The sequence below is a fragment of the Pelodiscus sinensis genome, chromosome 5 (assembly GCF_052426305.1).
Source record: "Pelodiscus sinensis isolate ZL-2025 chromosome 5, ASM5242630v1, whole genome shotgun sequence".
NCBI classification, from domain to species: Eukaryota; Metazoa; Chordata; order Testudines; family Trionychidae; genus Pelodiscus; species Pelodiscus sinensis.
The window spans coordinates 73262553-73282178 of NC_143056.1; the positions used below are offsets into that span (position 1 = coordinate 73262553).

The window sequence follows — 19626 nt, forward strand, 5'->3', positions numbered from 1 at the left end:
CGTGAGGGCCGACCATTTTGCCTGACATTCTTTGAACCATTAAAATTAAATGCAAATTAACTATTTTATGCAAAGTTTATTGCAAACGGTAAACGACATAACACCAACTATACATGTTGTGTCCAAATATATTTATAACTGATTTAGACCAACTGACATTAACTGAGATTTTACAATGTATTCATCTCAATTGAAAAAAAAACTTGCCTACACTAATGGGAAGGGTGAAACTGAGATCTGGACTGCAGTACATAGGCTAGGTCTGGTTCAAAGGCAGTCCCTGATCTCAGCAGCTGCGGAGTCCGTCCCTGATCTCAGCAGCTGCGGAGTCCGTCCCTGCACTCTCAGCCCCAAGGTAGAGGTCTTGCAGGGTCAGAGGCGGGCGGAGAGCGCAGGGCACGCTGGCCTCACGGCGGCCTGGGGGCAGGGCGAACCCGTAGCCAAGCGGGGGAGCGGGGCTGCGGACGTGCCCTACATGGTGGACTTTAGGACCGCAGCGGCCGCCATGGACGGCGGCGGCACGGCCGGAAGCGGCGCCAGTCAGAGGAGCGCCGGGGAGCCAGGAGAGGGGGAGGAAGCGGGAGCTGTCCCTGCACTCTCAGCCCCAAAGCGAAGTGCAGGGGCAGGGTTGGGGACCGCGGCGGCGGCGGCGGCCCGAAGCGGCGCGCTGAGTGCGCCAGTTAAAAAAAGCACCGGGGAGCCGGGAGAAGCGGAGGGCCGTATTAAATCCGACCGCGGGCCACATTTGGCCCGCGGGCCGGACTTTGGACATGCCTGTTATAGACTAACAAATGTATCATGACCTTTTGTGGGTAAAACCCACTTCATCAGACTCCAGTGAGTGTGTGAATAATATAAGCAGCAACAGCAGTTAAAGCTGCTAAATGAGTTAGGCTAGATGTGTGCCATTCATAGCTTTTAATGTGCACATGTGAATATCAAAGGCATGGGAAATTGCCTTTGTAGCAATTAACCAGTAAATATCTTTATTCAAGCCCAAGTTGATGGTGTCAAACTTGTAAATGAATGCCAGTGCAGCAGTCTACATCGGTAACTGGGTGATAAAATTCCTTTGTAGAGAATGACTATTTTTAAATCCATTTTTAAATGTTCAGGGAGGTTAAAATGTTCCCCTACAGGTTTATGTGTGGTCCATTAATTCTTTATCACAGAAACTGTCCGGTGTAGCCAATATACTGGGCAAACTGGACAGTCTCTGCGACAAAGGATTAATGGACACAAATCAGACATAAGGAATAGTAGTTACTGATAACACTTCAGGCACTTGTAACACACATACAACCAACAAAACTCCAACAGACGCTTCTTCCCATATCAGTAAAAATTTATACAAACAAAATTACAGTTCATTATCTAAAAGCAAAATTTCAATTTTCCACAAGATACTCTAATTATCACAAGTGTATCAGAAAAATGCAAGATCTTATGGCAACCAATGGTAACCAGTGGTAGTTTCTGGCCACATATACGTATCAAGAACAAACTTTATATGCGAGTATTAGGTTAGTCTTAGGAGACAATGGGAGGACAACAAATGAAATGTAATCCCTTCTTATGAACTCACAGACTTGAGATTAGGGCATGCTTTTCCAAGATAAAACATTTATTCTTCAGCAACTATAGTTTTCAGTTATTCTGGGAAAGAATCCTCTGCAGCCAACACACACCGTCTGGCCTGAAGTTATCTTTATAGTAATCTTTTGTCTTCAACTATCTTTACAATGACTCTTAAAACTTTCGCTTCCCTGCCTTCATTCAGAATATGGTACAAAATACTATAAATCCGAAGTGATAAAACAACTAGAGCTACACTGCCACTCATGGTCAAAAAGGCACTTGCTGGAATGTGGAAGAAATGGTATTTGTAGTCCTGAATCAATGGTGAGTTTGGATAGAAGAGTATCATGGTAGAATTATACTCAAGAGTCAAATTTCAAGTGCCCTGAGATTTGTCAGTCTCTGTGACACAAGAGGCCAATGGTGATTCACCACTTTGTGACAGTAACTCCTGTCAGGCCTGTCACTCACTGTACTTAACACACTGTTGTCATGCTCTCAAAGGTGGCCCATTCTTCTCAATGTGATGTTCTCAGATGAAAACACCTCATGGAAATCAATACAACTGAAACAGTCAGGACATATTAACTGCTCCATTTACCTCAGTGGGTATTGTCATCCTCCTCATGAGTGTTTTATAGCTTCTGATACGCATGAAATATGCCTGATCTTAGCTCCTCCGGCAAAGGATTGGACTTCCCCAGATCTTGGCTCACATGTAGGGCAAAGAGAGTGACTCAGACTCTCCTGAAAGGGTAACACCCCTCCCCAAGAGCCTGGCTCACAACAATGTAAGGAGTGGGTGTTCAACTCCTACAAATAGGCAAGAGCCCTGAGATCCTAGAACATACATGGAGGCAGCAAGAGGAGCTCAGATACCCCCTAGTGACACAAGTTCCCATATCCCAGCTCATGAGAGAGGAGCAATGAGTAGGCTCAGGTCCCCAAGAGGGACAAAAGCCCCCTAAGATCTGGGCACACGCATACAAGGAGGAAGATGAGGCCCCTTCCCCTATTCTCCTCCAGTCCCACTGCCAATCACTTCTTGTCCTCCTTTTCAGAGTTCCACCCCTCAGGGTCCCACACCTCCCTCACCTGAGCCTTCAACCTCTCTCCCCTACCCTACCATCAAGTCCCATTTATTCCCTTTCCCATGCCCCACTTCTCACCAGAACCTCAAATTCCTCTTTCCCTATGCCCTTACTCTTCCACCTTCAAAAATTCCTCTCCTCACAGGAAACATTCATGTGTCTAACTAATTTTTTCCCAAAGACTTGAATGATGTTCTGCCTAAAATAAATTTTGTCACCCACACTCAAATTACAGCAGGTTTCAGCCATTCAGTTCAAAACTCCTTTTGTCTTAGGTGGGGCTTGTGATTAATTATGCTTAAATTATGTTAATTGAAGGGTAAGTTCTCCATCTCAACAAGGTTCATGATTCATGCAGTCATTTGTATTGTGTAGTTTAACAGTACAAGGCAATAAGAACAAAAAAATTTGTTGGGGGGGCGGCTGTAATTTAGGAATTCCTCAGTCAAACAATCCCAAATTTGGATCACCAATGACATCTCAAACTCCCATTAAGCACACCAAATTTCAGAGCAATTCAAGTAACTATTTGGATTTTAGATCACTTATAAGAGTCAAGCTATAAAGCATGTAAAATGGCAAGAACTGAAACCCTCTAGTTGTTTTTCACTATTAGCATAAACACACTATAAAATGTGTATTTTCTTAAAGGCTGTTCTTAGTTTGGGTTCCTAAAAGATTTAGTGAGTGCAGTGCAGCATCCTGAATAAAAGACAACATATTGAGATCATTTTGACCTGCATAACCATCAATAATTTGTGCAACACACACACGCGCGCACACAAACACAAAACAGAGCTAGACATAGGGTTACTAGGTGGCCTCAAATAAAATACCGGACACACTTGATCTCAGATGGGAGGGTGGACCAGCCAGAAGGGGAGCCAGGCTGGCTGGGAGGTGCGGGGGCGGGGAGGAACCGGCCGGTGGGAAGCAGGGCTGGCGGGAGGGGAAGGGGACAGAGGGGCTGGGGGGGGGAAGGGACCGGGAGCTGGCCAGGGGAGATCTGGGGGGGGGGGGGTTGAGAGAATCAGCAGGCGGGAAGCAGGGCTGGCCAGAGAGATTTGGGGGGGGGGGGGGGAGAAGGACTGGCCAACAGGAAGCAGGGCTGGCCGGGAAGGGGTGGGGGGGAGCGGAGCTGGCCGGGAAAGATCAGGAGGAAGAGGGAGGAAAATCCAGTCAGCAGGAAGCAGGGCTGGCCGGAGGGAAAGCAGGGGAAGAGAATTGGCTGGCAGAGAGTGGGACTGACCCGGGCACATGCAGATCCTGGAGTGCTGCCTGTCCCACCCATGGTCCCGGTGAAGCACGAGTTAATCCGGCCCCAGGGATTCTATCCCGCCCCGGCCCTGCTCCCCCCATGTAGTTGCATACTGTCTGGCTGGCAAATACGTTCACACAGTGTGAGCATGTCTATCAGCCAGGCAGTTCGCAACTTCGTACTGATAATAAAACTTACCTAATTAGAAGATATCGGACATTTTATATGTCCGGTATTTTCTCAGTTTGTTTCCCGGACAGAACCCTCAAATACCGGACTGTCCGGTTCAAACCCGGATATCTGGCAACCCAAGGTAGACACTTTTAGAAAAAATGGCTGGAGGAGGAACTTATACATCCTCATGACTCCAAATTTGGATCTCTAACACTATCCTGCACCCGCCAGAGGTACACCAAATTTAAAAGGAATTCAACTAAGCATATTGACTTTAGAGGATTTATAAAGGCCTACCTTTAGTGTTGTGTTTTATAATGGTGCTGCTGGGCCACTTTAATATACAGAATATTTATATTTAATATTCCCTTTGAGGATAAGGTGTACAAAAAGGCAGTTTTGGGAATTGTTGTGAGGGCAAGCCTGCCCTATGGCACCTCCTGCTGAGCTAGCATGTTAGTGCACACTCTTCTTGGCTTAGTTTCCCTTATCTTAGGGTCCCTTAAATCCAAACAGATGTATGATTAACAGCCCTGCTGGAATTGCACTGCAAATAAATCCAAAATAAACTTGAAATAAAAGCTTTCACCTTGTGCTCAGTGGTTACACATCCTTCCTGTTTGGTGTATGAGGGTCTCAATTCTCTCTTGGGAGGGTTTCTCTTGTTCTATGGGCCTATAACTGAGCCCTAATGATCTTTATCAGACCCAGGTGCTCAAGGCTCAATTAGCTGTCTAGGTGGGAGACTTCAACTAGGTCATCACAGGCCGAAACTCCCTTTAAAGGGAACAGCAACCTTGTGATATCGAAAATTGGGAAAGGGTAAGATGTGTTATGAGGGAAATGAGAATTTTAAACTGTCCCCTATCAACAGGGCTCGCTGAGCTGTGGCGAGCCCCACTCGCCAGCCGCGCTGTCCAGCGATCTGCACATGCACAGATCGTTCTGCGCACGTGCAGATCACCCGAACCCAGCTCTTCCAGGTTGTAATCTACTCGCCACAGGCGAGTAGATTAGTTTGTCGAGCCCTGCCTATCAAAGACCACTAGGCTGACATTTCAGCTACAATTAACATTGGGAGAGAGGGATAGCTCAGTGGTTTGAGCATTGGCCTGCTAAATCCAGGGTTGTGAGTTCAATCCATTTAGGGATCTGGGGCAAATCTGTCAGGGATGGTACTTGGTCCTGCTGTGAGAGCAGGGGACTGGACTCGATGACCTCTCAAGGTCCCTACTAGTTCTATGAGATGGTATATCTCCATGTTATTGTATTATGTCTATTAAAGTCACATTTCCACAATAAAAGTTAAGCTAGGAGCTATTTAATATGCTAACTTTAGATTTTTACAGAAGAAAGTAAATCGAAATTGGCTACTAGATTTCAGATACAGTTGAGAAGGGCACTGAGGCTTCTGAGCTAAGGAGTTGATGTAAAGAGTTCAAGTAGACAAGAGAACCTTTAAAAGAGAGACCAAGTACCCACACAAGAATATATACAAGAAATCAAGATTATAATATAGAAAATATTTTATGACATAAGAACGGCCGTACTGGGTCAGATCAAAGGTCCACCTAGCCCAGTATCCTGTCTTCCAACAGTGGCCAATGACAGATGCCCCAGAGGGAGTGAACAGAACAGGGAATCTTCAAGTGATCCCTCTCCTGTCATCCATTTCCAGACTCTGACAAACAGAGGCAAGGGACGCCATTTCTACTCATCATGGTTAGTAAGTATTGATGGGCCTAATCTCCATGAATTGATCTAACTCTTTTTTGAACCCCGTTAAAATCCTGGTCTTCACAACATTCTCTGACAAAGAGTTCAACAGCTTGACTTGGCGCTGCATGAAGAAAAACTTCCTTTTGTTTGTTTTAAACCTGCTATCTATTAATTTCATTTGGTGACTTATGTTATGGGAACAAGTACATCACTTTTCCTTATTAACTTTCTCCATACCCGTCATGATTCTATACAACTTTATCATGCCTTCCCTCTTAATCTCCTCTATTCTAATCTGAAAAGTCCCAGTCTTTTTAATCTCTCTTCAGCTGGCACCCATTCCAAACGGCTAATCATTTTGTTGCCCTTTTCTGAACTTTTTCCAATGCCCATGAATCTTTTTTGAGATGAGAAGACCACATTTGTACATAACATTCAAAATGTTGACATACCATGGATTTATTCAATGACAATAAGATATTTTTTGTCTTACTATCTATCCCTTTTTTTAATGATTCCTAATATTCTGTTCGCTTTTTTGACTGCTGCTGCAAATTGAGTGGATGTTTTCAGAGAACTATCCACAATGACTCCAAGAGCTCTCTTAAGTGGTTATAGTTAAATAAGTCCCCATCATTTTATATGTATACAGGCAGTCCCCGGGTTACGTACAAGATAGGGACTCTAGGTTTGTTCTTAAGTTGAATCTGTATGTAAGTCGGAACTGGTGTCAGCCGCTGCTGAAACTGATCAGTTTCAACCGCAGCTGAATCTGGATGCCAGTTCTCACTTACATACAGATTCAACTTAAGAAACCCAGGAGCCCTCAAGTCAGCTGCTGCTGAAACTGATCAGCGGCTGATTCCAGGAAGCCTGGGGCAGAGCAACTCTGTAGTCAGCCGCTGGTCAGTTTCAGCAGCGGCTGACTTGGGGACGCCTGGGGCAGAGCAGCTGGGGTGCTGCTGGGTTGCTCCAGTAGCGCGGCTCCTCGGCTCTACTGGAGCAACCCAGAAGCACCCCAGCTGCTCTGCCCCAGGCATCCTGATTCAGCCGCTGCTGAAACTGACCAGCAGCAGCTGAATCAGGACGCCTGGGCCAGAGCAGCTGGGGTGCTGCCGGGTTGGTCTGGAGCGGCGCTGCGGGACCAACCCGGCAGCCCCCAGCTGCTCTACCCCAGGGGTAGGCAAGAAAAGCCTGGTCTGCTGGGGGGGAGGGCACTAGCTGCAAACCCCCCCCAGCAGACCAGGGGGACAGGAGCAAAGCCGCGGAGCATGCCCGCAGCGGGACAGCCCAAGCGCGCCTGGGCTGTCCCGCTGAGGGCATGCTCCGCGGCTTTGCTCCTGTCCCCCTGGTCTGCTGGGGGGGTCCAGAAAAGTCACTGGACCCCCCCCCCCCAGCAGACCAGGGACACCAGAGCAAAGCCGCCGGCGGGGCGGCTTTGCTCGTTTGCCCGGGAGCAAAGCCGCCCAGGTGGCGGCTTTGCTCGGATGTCCCTGGTCTGCTGGGGGGGTCCAGCGGCTTTGCTGAACCTTCCCCAGCAGACCAGGGGGACAGGAGCAAAGCCGCCCAGGCAGGGGGAGTCCCGCTGCCTGGGCGGCTTTGCTCCGGGGCAAACGAGCAAAGCCGCCCAGGCAGCGGGACTCCCGCCGCCTGGGCTGCTTTGCTCGGTTTTCCTTGGTCTGCTGTGGGGGTCCAGCGGCTTTGCTGGACCCCCCCAGCAGACCAGGGAGACCGGGAGAAGCTTTTCTCGCCTCGGAGGACACGGATGGCGATCCGACGCCCGTGAGCTCCGGGGCGAGAAAAGCCCCGTTCGTAAGTGCGGATCCGACATAAGTCGGATCCGCGTAAGTCGGGGACTGCCTGTAGTTGGGATTATTTTTTCTAATGTGCATTACTTTGCATTTATCAACATTAAAATGCATTTGCCATTTTGTTGCCCAATCACCTAGTTTTATCTAGTTTGAAGCTCTTCAAAGTCTGCTTTAGTCTTAACTATCTTGAGCAGTTTAGCATCGTCTGCAAATTTTGCCACTTTACTATCTGCCCTTTTCTCCAGATCATTTATAAATATGTTGAGTAGCACTAGTCTCAGTACAGATGCCTGAGGGACACACTAGTTACCACTCTCCATTCTGAGACTTTCTAACTGCTTTCTTTCCTGTCATTTTTTTTCTGAATCTGTTATCTCATCAACCTTGGAACTACATTTTCCCCACATTTTCCTTTTCTCAACCAGCACAGCAAACCCAGCAGTACATTCCAAAAGACACACAGAATGAACTGCATGTGAGACACAGTGGCAGCTCAACAGAAAGAAGTCTTTGAACCAAAGAGCTTAATAGCTTCTACATATGTCTGGTTACCTTATCACAAGCTCTAGTAGCTAATTTAGATTATAAACACTAGATATTAAGTAATTTTTTTGCTTGTAGTCTAGAAGATACAGTCCAAAACAAATTTACACATCAAACTTAACTTGCAAAATTAGCAACCTGTTAACTCTGACACAACTTTAACAACAGTTGAACGTATCAACATAGCTCTAACACAATGTATCTTATTGCTTATTAGTTTATCTTTATCAGTATGAAAATATAATAACCTAAAAGGACAATAAAAAATAAATAAGAAAGCCACATACCTCTTGACATATACTTGCCTAAGTCCTTACCAAATTCTTAACCAAAAAATTAATCATGGACTGGGAAATCTAGTCTTTTCTGTGCTTTTACTTTGTACTATACAGATTTCATGGGAGAGACCAACATTGCTGAACTCAGAGGTCCTGACCCAAAAGAGAGTTAGGGGGGTTGCAAGGTTGTTTTTAGGGATGTTGTGATATTACCACACTTATTTTTGCACTGCTTCAAGAGCTGGGCAACTAGAGAATGGCATCTGTTAGCTGAGTACACAGTTCTAGAGGCAGTGTCCTGCCAACAGCCGTGCACAAGTTAGGGTGACAATACCATACTATGCACTCTTAGTTTTGCACTGCTGCTGGTGGTGGCTCTGCCTTCAGAGCAGGGTTCCTAGATAGCAATGTCCTCTCTCTAGCTGCCCACCTCTCAAGGCAATGCCATTGCCAGCAGCAGTACAGAAATGTAGCAGTACCACAAACCTTTCCTACAATAACCATGTGATCCCACCACAATCACGCAGACAACTCCTTTTGAATCAGGACTCTACAATTACACAATCATGACATTTATTATTTTTTTAAATCCTACGACTGTGGAATTGTACAAAATGGACCATGATTTTGGTAGGGCCATATTCGTGATGTATCATGCAGTGTTTTTTGTTTGTTTCGAGTACTTAAAAAAAAAGTTTTACAAAGTAAACAGAAATCCTTTTTTAAACAAGAAACCATGGTAACTGAAAATATTTGTCAGATTTTAAAAATTTAACAGCTATTGGAAACACTCCATAGTTACATTTACTAAATATTTTATATCTTGTTTAGTGGTAAAAGTACACATGCAAGTGGCCATGAAAGAAGAAAAAAATATTTTGTTTAAAACATCCATTTTGTTACAAAACATTTTTACATTATTGTGAAGAAAGCACAGGGAACCAAACAAAAAATGTAATCACAGACACATCAAGTTTAGCTGGGGAGCACTGGTATGACTTATACAATAGGTCCAAAATTTCTACATAACAGGTATTGTCACTGGAGGCCAAGTTTTGTTGTGCTTAAAAGAAGCACCAGGGATCTTTTTCAAGGGGATAAGGCAACACGCCACATTTATTGAACATACATAGATCAATCAATACTTATCATATGCATATGATACATTACACTCATGCACACTCTCTCTCTTACACACACACACAAGCACACTCCATCTTGTTGTTACCAAAAGTTGCTCCTCCTAACTGCTCTGGCCAGGTGAGTTAGATGGGGAAGGAGTGGAGCCGGGCTTCTGCCAATCCGGATCGATGCTCCTATGTTGAGGAGACAAAAACCCAGGGTCTCTCTGCAAGATGCCTCCTATTTATCCCTCTCATGCAGCCAATTAGTCATCACCTCGCCTTTCTTAATGCTGCTTCAAAGAGAGTTCTTCCAAGGGCAGGCACTTGCTGCTTGACTCCCAAGGTCAAGTCTGTCCAGTCTTCTTAATGAGCTCACTTTACAGGTATTGTCTTGGATCTGGCTCCCAGACTCTCTCCACCCTTGCAACTGCTGCTGGAGGTACTCCCCTTTCATTCTCCATTCACACCTCATTCATTTCAACAGGGCAATCAAGGAAAGGGGAGAGCTCAAGGCATATTTTTTCTTACAAGATCTATATATCTTAATACAAAGTTCTAGGAGAAATGTTACAGAGATTTTATAAGAACACTTAAAGATATATCTATATGTGTTTTAAGTAACTTGCAAACTATCTTAGATGATGCCTGCATTTTGTGGATTAGATATACTGTGTCTTGACCATAGCACGTACTTTGTAGAAAATTCTAGTCATTTATTTTTGTCTATATATACTATTGTTACACTGATGTTTTCATATTCTTCTCTATGTACTTACAATTCTCTGTCTACACTTAGTTGATCTAAATAATTTAAAATTTTGCAATTACAGTTGTCCATGGCAAATGAGTACAAATTGTTAAAAATCAAATATCTCTCTTTCAAGACTGTTGACTAGAATTAAAAATCCCCCTTTTGCACCTTTGCCCACCAACATTTATCATTGTGTGTGATTGGAACATTCTATGAACTTTCTCTTCTTATATTTTAGTTCACAAATAGGGTCATCTTTCTAGACACAATTATCACAACAAGGTCTATAGGAAAACTGAACAAATGTTTTAGAAATCACTGATAAATCAAGAAGTTTCAGGCAGATGTAGACCAAAATTATTCCTGTAGCTGGACTCAGACTAAGACTCTAAGAACAGTCATATAGGATCAGACCAATGATTCATCTAGCCCAGTACCCTGTTTTCCAATGGTGACTGACACTAGATGCTTCAGATGGAGCGAGCAGAACAGATAGCTTACAGTGAATAAAAGATCTAATGTGACCTAACAATGTGATAACAGTCATAAAAAGGATTCATATTCTGTGACATATTAATAGGAATCATATGCAAAACAAGGGAGGCAACTGCCCTACTCTGCTCAGTACAGGCGAGGCCTCAGCAGCAAAATGAGACTAAGGTTAGGTATTAGGAAAAGCTTTCTAGCTATAAAGATAGTTTAAGCATTGGAATAGATTTTTGTCAGACCCCACCAGCCTTGAATGTGGGTCGGTGTGGGTCCTGAGTCATCATTCTCTAATCCTACTCCTTGAATTCACAAACAGCAGCTGAGATCAGGTCCATAAAGCCCAAGTGAGGTAGAAGCCCCACCCCAGTGCTCTGGTTGAGAGAGCACCAATGTTCCTGCTTGGGCCACAGTCCCTACCTAAGCCAGAGGAGGAAACAGGAAGTTCTCCTTACAAATGGGCTCTACCATGCCCATCTGCTGTTTACCTGTTCCTGTCTTCTGAAACATGACCCCATGGTATCCTGAAGTGGCCTGACTCTGAGTAACTGACTCTTGTGCCTTGGCCCCTGGTTTCTTTTTCAAGTCTGGTCTCTTTTATTCTAACATGACCTGACTCCAGGCATTGTTTTCTGGACCCTGCAACCTTAGACCTTATGTGACACTAACCCTTAGACCAGGCTGCCTATGTCATAACCTGAATAGTTATCAAGGGAAGTTGTGCAATTGCCATAGCTGGAGGTTTTTAAGAACAGGTTAAACAAACATCTGTCAGGGATGAGCTAGGCACACATGATTCTGCCTTAATATAGGGATTTAAACTAGATGAGCTCTCCAGGTCTTTTTCTGCCCTATATTCGTTTGATTCTATGTTGAGAGGTCTTGATATTAAGCACCAATATCCAAAGGCACCAAACTTTGAAGATACTGGAGTGAAGGGTACTGAGCTCCTAAGACATTACAGTGAGAACTGGAGAGGTACCATGGTACTTGGCCACAGAGGTACCAGAATATTTGAACTTTTGAAGATATGGAACATCAAGGCACTGCATCACTGAGCTGCTAAAAGCTAGAAACAGTAGAGTCCCTAACATCCAAATGACAGAACTTCACAGGTATCAATACCCTGAGCCAAGATAATTCAGCTCTGATCTCCACCAACAAGAGAGCGCCCAACACTTTGAGATGTCAAAGACATAGGACTGTCAATAACACTGGAGGTGCATCAACTTTAATCGTCACAGAGGCTAAGGCTGCAATGCCCAATAGGGAACAAGAAGCACTTGGTGCCAAGTTTTCTGAAGCATCCAAGGCCCTCTGCTGCTCAGCCCACTGATCACCACAGATATTCAAGCTCTTAAAGCCCTAGACTCAGTTATGTTCTGCTGAGAGGCACCAGGGAACGTAAGGTGACAAAGCACTGACCTCTGGATGCTCCAAAATACTGACATCTAAAGAGTTCAAAGTACCAAATTTTCAAAGCACTGGAGTGGGAACCTTCCATGTTTCCAGGGTTCAAATCTCTAGTGGAACACAAATATCTCAAATAGGCACTAGGAAACTCAAAGCAATTGAAGCAATGAGCTCCTGAAGAATGAACTGAGCACCAGAATTGTCAATTCCCCATAAGTACAGTATAGCACTCATAGGTATATTGCTAAATTACAGCCGGTCCCCGAGTTGCAAACGGTCGACTTATGACCATTCGCAGTTATGACCAAAGTTGTCGTAAATGGCGGACCCCGAGTAATGAACGCGATCCGCGCTTATGAACAGTGTGGTTGCGTGTAACTCAATGGGGTCCGACTTAGGAACGAACTGAGTTACGACCAATTGTTTGGCCCATAACCAGTTCGTAAGTCGGGAAGAGGCTGCATTACAATTTATAATTTGTTAAGTGCTTACTTTGCAGTCAGTGCTGTACAAGACAGCTTTTATATAAGTGAAGAGAGAATTCAAAGTTTTAGATTTTTTTTTCTATTTTTGCTTGTTGGAAGTGAAGATTCGCAGCCATCTTACTTAGTAGTAGTAGTAGTAGTAGTAGTAGTAACAACTACAGTAGTTCTAGAAACTGTAATATAAACCAGGATGAAATATATCACAGAAATCTACTGGCTACACAAGAATACAACAATTTCCTTTTGGACATCGTTCAGATTACCTCTCTGAATCTGTATTGCAACATTTGAAAATTCAAAAATTAACAAAGCCAGTTATTAATGTTAACATTGCAAATTACCTCTACTGTACAAATATATAAGAAATAAACTTACTTCAAACAAAAACTAAAGAGTAGAGCCAGCCCCAGGCTACAGAAAACAAGTGCAGAACCAGTCGAAGTAGGAACTGCTGAACTAGAAGAGAGTAAAATGAGGCCAAGCAGGGGCCACCTGTATATTTATTCCCAGCACCTCCCTTAATCTAGAACTGTGCAACCAACACACATCCAGAAATACCCCAGGGCCATTAAAACTCAGGTTGTGCCTCCCTTGAAACCTGCCTTGTGTCCTTAGGAGAAAACTGTAGGAAGGGACCAGCCATTAGAGGCAAACCCAGCCAAAGAAGAGACATTTGATCCTCTGAACTTTAAGCAAATCTACAGTTTTGACTGGATGTTCTCTGTCCTTTGGTCATTGTCTGATTATTAAAACCCTCTCCTTCCCTCCTAGTCTCTTTACTTCAGCTGTACTCTACACCATACCTGCTTCTTTTCCCCTTTTCTCCTCATTTTGTCTCTCTCACCCACTTCCCTTCTTTTTTCTCAAGAAACTCCAAATAAAAATCATGGAGCCAATGTGATTGGTTTATTGGGGGGGGGGGGGGGAACTTCAGAAGTTATGAGGAAATACAACCAATTCAGGGGGGAAAATGACAGAAGAAAAAGAAAAGCAGTTGGAGACAAAATGGAGGAAGGAAAATCAACATCAAAGAGAGATTGGAAAGATTACATAACCCCATTCTTCACATTACCTTTCTAAACTACATACACATCTTCCATGGTTAACTTTAATTGATTTCAGTAAGAAATATTTTCTCTGTAGCTTTCTTGTATATTGCTCTCCTCTCGTTGCTTCTCTGGTCTTCCTTTTATCTGTCTCTCAGAGTTCCTCTAGTCTCCCTTTGTCCTCCCCAACTTGTTTCCCTGCTAATAACAAGTTATCATCAGTACTGAGAGAGCCATTAGCATTTAAATGATCTTCTATAATAAGGAATTAAGAGAACTCAATAGCAGTCAGATGATTCTGCAAATAAAACTTTCGAGCTGCAAAGCTGACTTGAAAATATGAAAAAAGCCTCTTGGAGTTTTGGTACTTCCAATATCTGTCAGGAACTGAAAGTGTAGAAAGGAGCAAAGATTAAATAATGAAAAACAATTCCAAACTTTACAAATATCTTGATTTGGACAACAAGGTAAATTTCAAGTTAGCTTTTACTTTCTTCCTGAGATACAACAAAAGATCAACAATAATTGGTAAATAATTATACAAGTGGTCTATAAATATGTACCTTGGACATGCTGAAATACTTTGCAATGGACTGAAATACTTTGCAATACTATGTCCTGAAGACTGTAGTTTTGCTGTCAAATGCATATCATTTTTTAATCTCACAAGATTAAAAACAAGGTGCAAAGATCTTTAAGCTACCTGGGAAAGGAAGATATAGTCAACATCTTATTGAGCATTACATATAAACATAACTGAATGCTAATTTGACCTTCACATTTCTAATCTTTTTAAAAATTTGATTCAACAGCTAGATTTTTTTAAAGAAATGCAAAAACAGTGTACTTCAAAAAACTCTGGGATACCATCAAATGGTTTTAGAAGCTGTTCACTTACAATACAGAATTTAGTTTCTAAATGCTCGTGTTATCAAGAAAGAAGGGAAGGTTACTCACCTTGTGCAGTAACTGAAGTTCTTTGAGATGTATCCCCATGGGTGATCCACTTAGGTGTGTCAGCGCCACTGTGCAAACGGCCCAGAGATCTTTGGTAGCAGTCCCCAGTGTATGCTGCACTATTGCACAATAGCTCTGACTGACAGTTAGACACATGCCGGCAGCTGTTTCCTCCGTACCTTCTCTATGCCAATCTGTATTAACCCAGAGTGGGATGGGGAGGGGGAAGGAAGGAGCACCCATGGGGATACATCTCGAAGAACTTCAGTGAGTAACCTTTCCTTCTTCTTCGAGGGGTCCCCGTGGATACTCCACTTAAGTGACTGTGCAGTAGTATTCCTGCTTGGCGGTGGGTGCCCCATGTTGCAGGACTGGATGTTGAACAGTATGATACATCCAAATCTTGTGTCTGAGTCCTGAAAGGTCTGCATAGCATAATATTGTGCAATGGTAATGGCTAACACCCATGTTGCAGCTCTGCAAATGACGTCTATAGGGAGGCCCCTGAGGAAAGCAGTTGTGGTAGATACTGCTCTCGTGGAATGTGCCTGTATAACGGTTAGCGGCTGTCTGTGTTTCTGGGTGTAAGTCAGTTGTCTGCGGGCAGAAATATATTGGATATTCTTTGTTTGGAAACAGGTTGTCCTTTGGACATTTGGATGTATTCTAAGGATGACCATGTCTTGTGGAACACCGTGTATGGTGTTTCCGCCATGAGTGCTGCTATCTCTCCCACCATCCTACCTGATGTTACTACTATGAGAAAGACCACTTTCATGGATAGGTGGAGTAGTGAGCAAGTTGCCAGTGATTCAAAAGACCGTCTCATGATTGAGTGCAGCACAAGGTTCAAATCCCATGATGGCACTGGATTCCTACATGGTGGGCACAGGTTCCATATCCCTTTCCAAAATTTCTTAACGCACGAGTGAGAGAAAACAGAATACCCTTGGGTGGGTAAGTGTATTGCTCATATAGCTGACAAATGTACATTGATGGAACTCATTGATAAGTCCTGTGGCCTGCAGGTGGAGGATGAACTCTAGTATGTCTGATATCCCCATCCTGTGTGGATCCCATGAGTGAGCTGAATTCCAGGCCGCAAACCAGATCCACTTCTGTAGCTAAGTTCATCTTGTTGTGGGTCTTCTAGAGTTGATCAGGATGTGTCTGACTCTTTGAGACAGGGTTAGCTCTCTGTCTGAGAGCCAACAAGCATCCAGGCTCACAAGTTGAGTGTATGTAGCCTGGGGTGTGGTATGCACCATTTGTCTTGAGTCAGAAGAGCTCATACTGGGGGAAACTTGTATGGTTGATGTGTGTTGGGTTGGAGTATGGTAGGGTACCAAATCTGTCTTGGCCAGTTGGGAGCCACAAGGATGACCTTAGCCATATCCTGTTTGATCTTTAGTACCGTTTGTTGTATGAGTGGCATAGGTGGAAATGCGTACGCCAATGGGAAATTCCAGCGTACTACAAAAGCATCTCTGAGAGACTGCGGTCCAATGCCCTCCCTGGAACAGTATAGAGAGGACTTGCAGTTGCTGTGTGCTGCAAACAAGTCCACTATCAGATAAACAACCTCTTCAGGAAATGGGTTTATGACAGACCTGCTGATCTCCCATTCGTGGTTCGGAGGGAATTGTCCACTGAGGGCATCGGCTAGTGCACTGTCCTCGTCCAGTGGATGCATTGCGGTAGGTGTGATGTTGTGTGCAATACACCATTGCCATAGTCTCATTGCTTCTGCACATAGACAGGGGCACGTGAGATCGCACAGCCTATGTAATATATCGTGGTGATATTGTCCGACATTATCCTCACAGTTTTATTTTGCATGTGAGAGCAGTTGGGAGCATGCTCATTGGACTGCCCTGAACTCTAACACATTGATGTGAAGCCGGGACTCTTCGCATGTCCATTGTCCCTGTAATATCACATTCCCCAGATGGGCTCCCCATCCCAGCAGGGATGCGTTCATCGTGATAGTAACCAATGGCACTGGTGTCTGAAACAGAAGTCCTATGCAGACATTGTTTCTGGCTGTCCACTAGTTCAACATGGCTTTGTTTCAATTGGGTACATGGAGTGTCCTGTGGAACAGATTGTGCCTGGGATGATACACTGAATGCAGCCATGCCTGGAGTGCTCTCATATGTAGTCTGGCATTTGGGACTATGAACGTGGACGTTGCCATATGTCCGAGGATTTGCAGGCATGTACATGCCGTGGTGTGTGGGCTGCTCTATACCAATGTGATCAGGTTGCATAGTCGCAACCATCTGTGGGTAGGCAGGGAGACTACACCCCGGGTGCAGTCCAGCTGCACTCCTATAAACTCCAGTGTTTGAGTAGGAGTGAGGGTGCACTTGTCCAAATTCAGTAGGAGCCCAAGTATGTCGAATAATGCTCTTATATCCATCGACTGTTCTGTGCACCTGAAGGTGGATGCCATGATCAAGCAATCATCGAGGTAGAGAAATATGTTTACCTGCTGTCTTCGCAGATGTGCTGCCACCATGGAGAAGACTTTGGAAAAAACTCTCAGTGCAGTGGACAGACCCTACAGGAGTACCCTGTACTGGTAGTGCGAGTCCTTGATGGTGAACCTGAGGAATCGTCCATGTGCTGGGTGAAGTGATCTATGAAAATATGCATCCTTGATGTTGAGGGTAGATAGCCATGCTGTTTTCACTAGAGCAGGTAGGATCTTTGCCAATGTAACCATCTTGAGCCATTGATACTTGACAAACCGGTTGAGCCCACATAGATCTAGGATGGGCCTCCACCCCACACTCCCCGATTTCTTGACAGTTAAAAAATATCAGGAGTATTATCCCCTCCGTCTGTATAGGTTTGGTACCTCCTCTATGGCACCTAGCTGCAAGAGGTGCTGTGCCTCCGCCAGGAGAACACTCTTGTGAGAGGGGTCCCTGAAGAGGGACGAGGAAGGGGGGTGGGTTGGTGGAACGGTCATGAATGGCATGCAATATTCGGTTCATATTATTTCCAGGACCCATTGGTCCAAGGTGATGGTTTCCTATGCCGGGTAAAAGTCGGTGAGTGTTTCCAAATATCTGTTCCTTAGGTCTGCCTGCCCTAGAGAATTGGGGGCTGCCGTGCCCTGGACCAACACCTCAAATTCACTGGCATCATGTGGACGCCAGGGATGATGATGGATGTTAGTTTGGTTGTTTTCGTCGATTTTGTCTCTTTTGTTCTCATATGGCCTCTGCTGTTGTGTATACACAGGTGCTCTGAACCTTTGATTATTCTGCTTGTATTGTTTTTTATTGGTTCCAGGAAGCTGAATTCCCAGTGTGCATAGCATGACCCAGGCATCCTTAAGATTGTGGAGAGATGCGTTTGTTGCCTCCGCAAAGAGTTTATTTCCCTTAAATGGCAGATCTTCAATGCTCGACTGAACCTCCTTGGGGAACCTGGACAGTTGTAGCTCTGAAGCTCTCCACATCACCACTGCAGATGCCATAGACCTGGCTGCTATATCTGCTACATCCAATGCTGCTTGTAATGCTGTCCTGGCAATCAGTGACCCTTCTGTCACATTTGATTCATACTGTTCCTTTATGTCTTCTGGTATGTACTGAATAAAGGAATTGAAGGATTCAAACATCTGGTGTGAGTATTTTGCTAGCAGGGCTACGCAGTTAGCAATTCTAAGTTGGAGGGAGGCTGATCAATAGGCCTTCTTCCCCATACCCTCCATCCTCCTTCCTCTTTGTCATGACCTGGAGTTCTGGGGTAGTGGTGTTGTTTCCCCCTCTGATTGGCTGCTTCAATGACAAATGAATTCAAGGAGGAATGTGAAAATAGGAATACCACCCCTGTAGATGCTATGTGGTCCTTTTATCCAGTTTCTTTGAAGTTGAAGGCACCGATGCCAGGGTCTTCCATGTGGACTTAGCCAGGTCCATCAGCACCTCATTCATCAGCAGAGCCAGTTTGGTATGTTGGGGTGAGTTGAGTATACTTGTAACACAAAACAAGCATATGCTTACGTCGGAGAGCTGTATGTCAAGCATGTCCGCCACCCTCGGAACAGGCCCTGAAACTTTCTAAAGTCTTCCCCTCCGACAGGTGAGGTGGGTAAACTGTGCTCATCCATAGTGGAGCATGATGTGTTAGGAGGAATAAGCAAATCTTGTGTTCTCCCATTGAAGAATCACTATCATGGGCATCTGGGCTATAATCAGCTCTTCTGTGCATGTTTATGTCAGCTGACTGAGCCCTGGGCACCTGGAAGGTTTGTTGTAACTGCATTTGTTGGCTTCTGTAGGGCGCTCATAGGTCCCAGTAGGGCCACTGTGGTGGGAGCAGTGGGGGTAGCCACTGCGTTATCTGCCAATTCTGGGACTGATGTGGTTGCATTGCCACATGTTGGGGTGTTACGTACTGGCCCCTTATCTCGCCCCCATCATCATCGCTGACATTAGCGATGCTGGAGTTGATGAGAATACAGAACCTCTGGACCTTGGTGTGCCATCGGTACCAAAGAGTGGGTTGCATGGTACTGAGGCTACTGTGAGGTCCATCTTCATTGTATATGTCGGTACTGGTAGCGGTGGTGGCATCATATTATAACTCTCCACTGCTGAATTCATCTGTGTGGCCAGTGCGCTGGGCTGCACCGGTACTGTTGGTACTGAACGCTTTTCTGTGTGCAGCATTCTATTGCTTTGAAGCTTGGCGTGTTTTTTGTTTGCTGCTGATACCGGCTTCTTTGCTGATTTGCTACGAGGAGAGCTCGAAGCTTGGCCAGAGACTCTTTGCTTCATTTTGGGATCACTGCTTCTCTGTGAGCAGAATTCCTTATCCTGATTTTGACAATCCTTATCAGGGCAAGCACTGTCAGACTCCTTGCCCGGAGGACTTTTATTGCTCACAGTCAGAG

The 19626-nt window shown here is 44.7% G+C and overlaps 1 protein-coding gene across 5 annotated transcripts in view; it reads right to left on the reverse strand.

Moving 5' to 3' along the window:
• Positions 1 to 19626, reverse strand: part of FUT8 (fucosyltransferase 8) — a 172570-nt gene that overhangs the window by 76347 nt on the left and 76597 nt on the right. The gene's annotated exons all lie outside the window — the stretch shown is intronic.